Source organism: Odontomachus brunneus, unplaced genomic scaffold (genome assembly GCF_010583005.1).
Source record: "Odontomachus brunneus isolate Ranch 3 - 2012 unplaced genomic scaffold, Obru_v1 Obru_scaffold_050, whole genome shotgun sequence".
Lineage (NCBI taxonomy): Eukaryota > Metazoa > Arthropoda > Insecta > Hymenoptera > Formicidae > Odontomachus > Odontomachus brunneus.
In genome coordinates this window covers 663,785-672,756 of record NW_022639500.1, presented here as the reverse complement: position 1 = coordinate 672,756, position 8,972 = coordinate 663,785, and the positions used below count along the sequence as shown (strand labels likewise).

The following is an 8,972-nucleotide window of genomic DNA, read 5'->3' as shown; positions in this document are numbered from 1 at the left end:
TATATATACATGTGTGTGTGTGTGTGTGTGTGTGTGTGTGTGTGTGTGTGTGTGTGTGTGTGTGTGTGTGTGTATTGTATATTGTACACATTAGTTTTTAGAAAGTAGAAAAATTAGCTTTTTAAAAATATATATTTTTTTTAAAGAACTGATATTATTAAAGAACATAGTAAAATTGAAAAGAATTTGTATATGGGAAAGAACCTATAGATTCCTTCTTATATAAAAATTCTTTTCAATTTTATTATGTTCTTTAGTAGTGTGTGTGTGCAGAAGAATAAACTGTCAGTAAGATCCATCTTACTAAAAAAAACAAAGCAAATTTCGCTATCAAATATAGCACATTTTTCAGCAAATATAATCCATTTCACAGTTGATAGTTGGATAGTTAATTTTAACAGAATGTTCATCCATCTACAGTAATTTTTACTACAAAATTCTGTCTGCGTATTAACGCCGAGATTAATTTGCATTATCTCAAAATATCCGTTTGTCTCTCTGTGAGTAACGTCATTTTACGTGGGACCGAACGCGCTCATCAAATTCAGACGAAGCCAATCTCGAATCTTCAAATTTAAGTTTCATATCGCTCTTCGTCAGGCACTTAAGGGATAATTTAATACGTGCCGAATGAAAGATTGCGTAAGAGCGTTGCGTTAAAGGCGACCATTGGTCGCATAATGTTTACGTATGGCGATAAGGTGAAAACTTGGAGTGAATAAAAATCACACAACGAGCGACTGTTCCGCGAGATAACCCGGGCCGGGTCAAAGACGATTACACAAATCATAGCCGTCGATAGACACAATCAGTGTCTACAAATTGCTTGACCAATCACGCCATACAAAGATCTTCGTTCACTCCGCGACACACATTCGTGGTGTTTCCTGCGTTTATTTCCCGCCAATATTATCTATCAATTACTGACACGCTCGACGCGACCGCAGCACGGTATGCATTTTTGCAGCTGATCAATAACACTCCATTTCTGCGAAAACGCGCGTACATGGAAATATTACGACTAATGAAGAAACATATCGAAGCGTCTCTCACGCCGCTTCTAATGGATTTTGGGGGCAAGCGGAAAATAAGAGACCTCTCGAAAAAAATTTGATTATCGAGTTCGGAGGAAACGTTTGGTTGGATTAACCTCTCTAGTGAAATATGAACACGAGTGAGAAAATTCCAGCTGAAGTTATCCGAATTCTATTCAAGTTAACTGGAAATCTTGTTAACTTGAACAGAGTTCTGGCATAATTTTTGTGTCATATGTAATGGGTGTAACACGTCTCTTATTTTCAGTTGCTCCAAATCGTATTCGACGTTCATCAAAATTAGTGTGAAACACTTGCCTATGTTTACTTGCAAATCCACTTGTTCAAACTCGTCTCACTTCTCGCTTACAATGTATTGAGTTAGGTTATTCAAGTAATTTCGGGTTTTTTCAAGTATGACGAAACGACTGTGCTTTTATGCTGTCATAATTTTATGAAATAATATATACGAAGGATCGTGGAAGATCGTAAGTCAGAATAATGTATATATTGTTTCATAAAATTATAACGATGTAAAAACAGAGTCGCTCCGTTTCATCTAAATAATCCGAAATTATTTTACAACCTAGTGCTTTGAGCGCTAACGATTTACCGGGTCCACGGTGTGACTCTTGTAGCTAACGTTACAAATTCACCTCGCAAGTAAAACGCGAGACAAAGATCGTCGGGTTTCGTAGCGCCGATCGCGCGAGGATATCTGAAATTCCTGTAATGGTTATTTATAGCCGACTAATTCCGAGATAGATTGCTCTCTCGTCACGTCGGCGCTGGCTCTTCAAAAGAGAGATAAAGTTTGGCATATGGCAGTCCTAAATGAAGAAAGCCAAAGCGCAGTTAACAGCTGCGCTTCTCTCGCACTCGTGACGCCACACGTGCGCGCCGCGCAGAGAGAGAAACGTCTGTTTCGTCTAATTATTTTTCCGTCGCCGCTGGTCGAATCATGACGAACGCGCGTTCCCGACACGGTGACAAATGCATGCGTTTCGAATCGTTACGATTCCTATCCCGCGCGAGATAAATCGCCGGAAGGAAAAAGCAACGAACGCGAGACGCGCGCGCAACTCGTGAACGTGTTCGCGTGAACGCCGATTAAGACCGTCCCTCTCAATAACATCTCTTTACACACGCGATTCCTTCAGGGAAATATGAAAAAGGGAGACAGACGGAAAGAAAGAAATATTTTCAGCTCGCGAACGTCTGGCTCGCCGGACGAGTTATTATAGGCGAGCGTTACACGATTCCCCGCGGTGCACAATCAGGAAGCCCCAAAGCGCGCGCGCGCGCGCGCGCCGTCGGAAGTGGAAGCGAACTCTCGGGACGATTTAAACATGAAGTGGTCCGAGGTACCGGCGCTCTCGAGGAATCGTCCAAGTGACGGAGAATGATTACGCTAATGACACGACCGCGGGGGGTCGGCGGGAACGAGGGGGGCAAAACAGACGCCTTAACAACGGGATAGGTGCAGACTGGTACGACATTCGCGCTGCGGCACGCGATCCCAACATCAACAACATCAACTATGCCGAGCGATGGTGCAGCCACTATGGCGGAGGGCAAGGAGAGAGGGACGACCTCGCGATACACCCCCTGCCCCAACCGCTCTTTTATCGAGCTTTCCGTCGGTTTCTTCGTTTTTTTCCTTCGTCTTTCTCTCTCTCTCTCTCTCGCCATTATGTCGCGGAATATCGTTCGCGTGCGCCGGATTTATCGCGAACGCTACCTGTGAGCATGGTGGGCGACGTCTTATCGTTCCGGCTGTACAGGTGCGCCGTGCAGAGGAACGGCCCGCCTCTGCATCTCGCGAGGAGGAACGACGAGGAGCGTAGATGATACGCGTGCAAATTCGCAGTGTCCGGCTTTTAAACCGACTAATGGAAACGGGTCGTTGGATTTGCGCGTGTTGATGCACGGACGACGATGACGACGACGACGACGATCTCAATGAGATCCTTGGAACTTGATGAGCGTTGGCTTTGATCGCCCGGATCAGCTATTGATTGCTCTTGCCTTCTTAAATTGCTACTGAATCGTATTGATTCGCGATAGCATCATGTGTCGATTGATGCGGGAAATGCGTAACGTAACGACGTAAGATAAGATATCAACTCCCGGACACGTACCTAATCCTGGACATTCTTATTATTTTAGTCTTTAAATACGAATATTTCAACTTTTAACATAGAATGTGTGTGTATATATATATATATATATACACATTCTATGTTAAAAGTTGAAATATTATATAAAATATATATATATATATATATATATATATATATATATATATATTCAATACTTGTACATATATTTTACATACGGAAAGTTTAAATATTTATATTTTAAGACCAAAGCAATAAGAATGTGTGTGTCCAGGATTAGGGTACATGTCCGGACACTGGTACTTTTTTTTATCTTACACGACACTACTTTAGGAAGAAAAGGCATTCCGACACGCGCGCGCCGCGGGAGCTTCCCTTCTTCAAGAGTCGCGGTCGTCGCGGATTAGCCGATTACGATCAAATTTCACAAGTACGAGAGTCCCTCCACCTCGACTCATCGTTAGTCACACCGTGGAACAAGCGGGCTGAGTAATGACGGTATTATTCAAATAGCGCGTCGTGCCTTACAACTTCCGTGACTTTTTCTTCTTCGGGAACGCAAAGACAGAGCGGCGCATTAGCGGTACCGAGCAAATTGCCGTGCTGCGTTCGCCCCGAGAGTCGTGTGCATTTAAAAGTATACACGGAGTATACACAGGAATATATTCTCTCCAACATCGTCCGGATATTACGCGCGTTTGCAGAGAATAATCACGTGAGGAGGAAAGTTGCGGGGACCAGATCAAAAGCGCGGAACAAACTGTCGGAAACTTTTCACTCAAAATTTTATCATTTAATAAATATTACTTTATATTGTTAATTAACATTTATATAATTATTTTCTTAAAATAATCAACGCTATGACTGAAAGAATAATGCAATGTCCCAATATTAAGAATTCAGCTAAAATAGGTTGTAGAATCTTGTTTTTTTGTTTTAACAAAATGGAGATAGTAAACATTGCATTACGTTTCAACAATCATCTAATATCTTAATGATTCATCTGAGTACATCGTGACCAGCCACTCACGAAAGCTAGGTTGGCCGAGCGGTCTAAGGCGCCAGACTTAAGATCTGGTTCCCATCTGGGAGCGTGGGTTCGAACCCCACACTTAGCAAATTTTTTTTTCTTAAGAAACTCATCTATAATTATATAATAAAGAGTAATAAAGAAACCTGGCGTTCCTTCGGCCAACTGAAATTTTTTCCAATTTTTTCCGATTACCCGTCCACGTGTGCCCGAATCGAAATTCTGGTTCCAAATTAATCCTGCAAATTCTTCTGAACTTAAAAGATTAATGAAGAATCATAAAATATAATGTAATATTGAAAGAGATTGTTGTCTTACCTTGATGCTACAAATGGTTATTATCATTTTCTCCATATTAAAAAAACTCGAACTTGTTCAAAAATTATTTGATACTTGATTATCTTTCAATATTCCATTTGCATATAATCTTCATTTCCTTTATTTTAACTGGCAATGTATTAATTACGTAAATTATTTAACTAAGAATATTGGAGCAGATAAGCAAGTAAATAGATAATCAATTAAGGTTTGGGGAGCAAATTGGTAAATAAAATAACACGTTTTATATTCTCATCGCTTCCTAAATTTTTCTTTTTTTTTCTTCTTTTTTTATATTGAAAGTTTCGATGAGATGAGCTCTTAAAAGAGCTGCAGCTGTAAAGAAAGATATAACAGTTATGTGTCCAATAATGCTTTGTATTTTTACGAATGGAAATTTAATTGTAGATTCAAAGAAAATAGATATAGAATATATCAAGGCTAAGTAAGAATGAGAAAACGTTGACAGATATAAATAAGATCTCACTCGCGTCCCAAGGAGCACTATTAGACATTAGAAAATCAGCAATTGCAAGATTTATATTATATAAGGCCGGTACTCATAGTTGTGAATTACTTAGGATCTTCATTGCAAGAATAATAATTAATTAGAAATTCGTATGCATAAATCGTTATTTGATTGATTTGTTAAATCAATGTTTCCTCTTATATGAAATAATATGATAAGTGCACATATAAGCTGACGAATAATCAATTCAGGAAGTTATAATTATTTATTAAGTTATGACAGACTATGAATGTCGGCCTGAATTTCGATTCGGAGTATTTCTTTATTCTCGATAAGTTCGTCAAAAACGAAAGGCTTCTGTATAATAAATGATTTGGCATACCTTAAAAATGTATAATATATCGCTGTCTACGTCGCGGCATCCTGCGTGCTCTATCCTAGATTCTCGACTCAGCATCCTGGCTGTTCCGTCGTGGCACTGACACTGACACTCGCGGGATGCAATTCAATCGAAGACGTGTTAAATAACGCGATGCCGGTGACAGCTCGATTAAGTATTTCAAATGCCGATGAAATATTTTAATCACCCGACGGAAATATTAATTAACGTATCGACACACGTAGTCCGTGATATGCGCGTCGCTCGCCAGCTCAGGGCGTAATGGAAACAGTTGCAAAAGCGCGCTACACACAAAGGTAGGTTCAACCGTCTCGAAGGTCCGCAATGTTTTGATTGTTGTGATCTCAGCGATAAGCGACGACGGACTGACAAAAACGGGTATGTTTACATCCCGCATTCCTCTTCCCGCGTGTTCATCGTTTTGATACTTCTCGCGAGTCATGCTTTCTCGTGATCGAGCGTTACATTACATTTTACGTAAAATAACACTTGCCCGCTCTTTAAATATTTAATCATACTCTCGATGACGTCACGTTAATTAACACATATTTAATCGATCAAATTGTACCTATACGAGTACCAACGAGCTAATATCCTAATGCTATAATGCAACAGCCAGGAATAGCATGTCGAATCGAGAAAAAGGCAGGAGCAGAATGCGGGCATCGATAAACCATATTTTCAAATCAAATGTATAGATGCATATCTCATGCATATACATATTTTCAATGCCAATGAAAAAGAATAAAAAATTATTCTTTTATTTATCTGTCGATTAATTTTGCCCATTCATCTGTACTAAATTAAGATAGAATATTGAGATAAAGAAATATATTAAATAATTCTGGAATATAGGTATTTTTTGAAGACAATTCAACACGGAGAAAATGATATTAAATAACTATTTGTAGCATCAGGATAGGTATGTAGTGTCCTCCAAGTTCGGTAGAATTTGTGGAGTTAATATAAAACCTAAATTTCGTCTCGGCTGTATAAAGATAATTAAAGTTGAAGAATTGCTGTATAAAATAATTATGTAAGCGTTCGATTTAGCTTGCTAACTTTTGAAATGCTGGAAATAATACTGTTACGTTTTAACTTGTAATTCGTCATTAATTATGCCGGGGAAGGGGCGTGGCGCAATCCTGAGACATTTCCACAAGGAGATAAATGACGGGAGCTTTCGACGTAGTCGGATTCGAAATGACTCGGGTCTCGGGACTGATGGGGGTGATAATTGCGTCGAGTATAAATGACTTGATGAATAGTCATAGACAATTAGGGAACGTGAGATAAACCGACGCGGTCTCCGCTGCGGCTGCAGCTACGACTCGCTAATCTCGCAGCGAAGCTGATAGCGACATCGAGAGGCGAGTTTAAGATTATGTGCGCCGGGATATAGATTCAGGATAAGAGACTGCCACGCATCAGTCATGCATAGCGAATATATGTCACAACTGTCTATGTCACAAACACAAGCAAGTTAATTATTCCGCTAATGAAGAAAATTATGTAAAGTAATTTCGAAGTGTTCACAAGATATTCGACACGTCTCTACGAAACTAAAATTACGACTCGACAATCGCGGCCCTGAGAAAAATGCTAATGCATCTCTATTTAGAAACGCCAAATCTCTGACGCTTTCTGATCGATCCTCCTCGAAACCGAATGTTAGTTTTAGTCTAATCGGCGTATCGGGAAGGAAAAGCGGCCGATTAAATGGGATTAGCCGAACGACAGGCGGCGCGCGGACCCTTTTCCCAAAAGACCGGGACTCGACACCGTAAAAGTGTCCACCCTATGGCAGCCGGGAGCGAAGGGGAAAGAAGTAAGAGGTAGGAAAGAAGAGAGAAAGAGATAGTAAAAGCACAATCGCGCATTGAAATGCCTGTCACAACAATTTCGCTAAAAAAGTACAACACGTCGGCATAATGCAACGACACCTTGTAATTTCATTCCGGCACATCTGTTGCCGTTCTCACGTTACCATCCCGTGAACTTCTCGACTTCACTCGAGGGTGAGCGCGAGAGGCGTTTCGTACCGAAAAAGCAAAGAGAGAAAGAAAAAAAGGACCGAGGGAATGTATTTCAGACAATCTTTACGCGCAGGTTACACAATAGAGACGTGAAACGAAAACCGTTCAGGACCGTTGTTGTTGCCGATACTGCGGTCGGATATCGAGAACAAGGTGCCGGATAATGAGGGTCAGAGGAAAGGTCGCGTTTTCTTTCTATGATACTGTATCCTACCTCTCATATTCAGTTTTCCTTTTTTGTGATATTCAATACGTGCGACGATTTCTTGGAAAATTATTATTGTCCAAGCCGAAATTCACGATTTGTTTGCGCATGAGGATTAATAAGCGGTGAATTGCCTGCGTTAATTTCGGACGTGTAAAGTACAAGATATTGTTCCACCGAATCTCGTCCGCTACGTGTATTCGCGTGTCCATGAAATTACAGGTATCAAGTGTTTTTATCGCCGCACGCACCTCCGCACTCCCCGTCGCGATTCGATTTGTGGGGAGCGGAGCGTGAAAATAAAAAGAAAATTCGAAGTTAGGCGCGAGAAAAATGCCTTCCGACGGCTCCCTCCCGCACCCTCGCGCGATTGCGACAGGAGAAATCGTATTTGTAATGCTCGAGCGTCGCGCGCCTGGCGTTGCGTGAAAAATCGCATTACCGGAATAAGGAATATTAAATTATTCTCTGTACGATCGGACCATCGCCCCGCATCACCGTCACCTCAAATCGCGGCTTAAAAGCGTAATTTTATCACGAGCTGGATATTCATGTTTAATCGCGCCATTCGCAAGCGTCGGGAATTGTTTCGCGCGAATATCTCCCGCTTTCTCCTCATTCCCTTTCTATCTATCTACCCATCTCTCTGTCTCTATCTCTCTTTCTTCCGCTGCCAAGCTTTGAAAGCGAGCCAGCAATTTTCAGACATTAAGAGAACGAGACGCAAAAATTAATCAAGCGTCTTCGAAACCATAAATAACGATCGGAGACGGTCGCGGCGCGGGTCGGCTGTACGTGCGCTCAGACAATGGATGACAAATTGTGCGAAAGCAAAACAAACCATGAACTAGATTGAGCCGGCTGGTTCGGCGGCTTTGCCACTGTCATCAATATAGCTGCGCGGGACATAATCTGGCGATAGCAACGTCGGCCAAGAAAAATGGACTTTTTCGCCAATGTCCACGGTCCTTTCGCCCGAACTGCCCATTCTATCGCGAGTTATGTTCCATCCCCCTGTTCGCTGCAATAATCTCGAGCGCGGATCTATCCATTGGTATCGCGGTAGATTTGTCTTTTTCGGGGTTCTGGCGTTTATTTGCGCTTGGCGTATTTAACTATCTTTCTGCCTTGCCTGCGCAGGGAGAGAGAAAGAGAGATAAAAGTGCGCACTCTAAAATAATATTAGAATGCCCGATTATCTCCGTATTACATGTACTACTATCAAAAAGCGTGTAGTCACGTGGTTGATAAGTTATCTCATTTTTATCGCGCGATAACCGCCAAATGCGTTTAACAAACCAATGTTTAATCAATTAAAATTTTCTCTGACAAAAGTAATCGGCGAATCAATAATCAAAAC

General features: G+C 41.2%; 1 protein-coding gene and 1 non-coding gene across 4 annotated transcripts in view; one reads left to right on the top strand and one right to left on the bottom strand.

Moving 5' to 3' along the window:
* Positions 1-8,972, bottom strand: part of LOC116845257 — a 211,350-nt gene that overhangs the window by 154,357 nt on the left and 48,021 nt on the right. The gene's annotated exons all lie outside the window — the stretch shown is intronic.
* Trnal-uaa lies at positions 4,189-4,272 on the top strand. The gene has a single exon. It is a non-coding gene; the product is annotated as a tRNA-Leu (tRNA).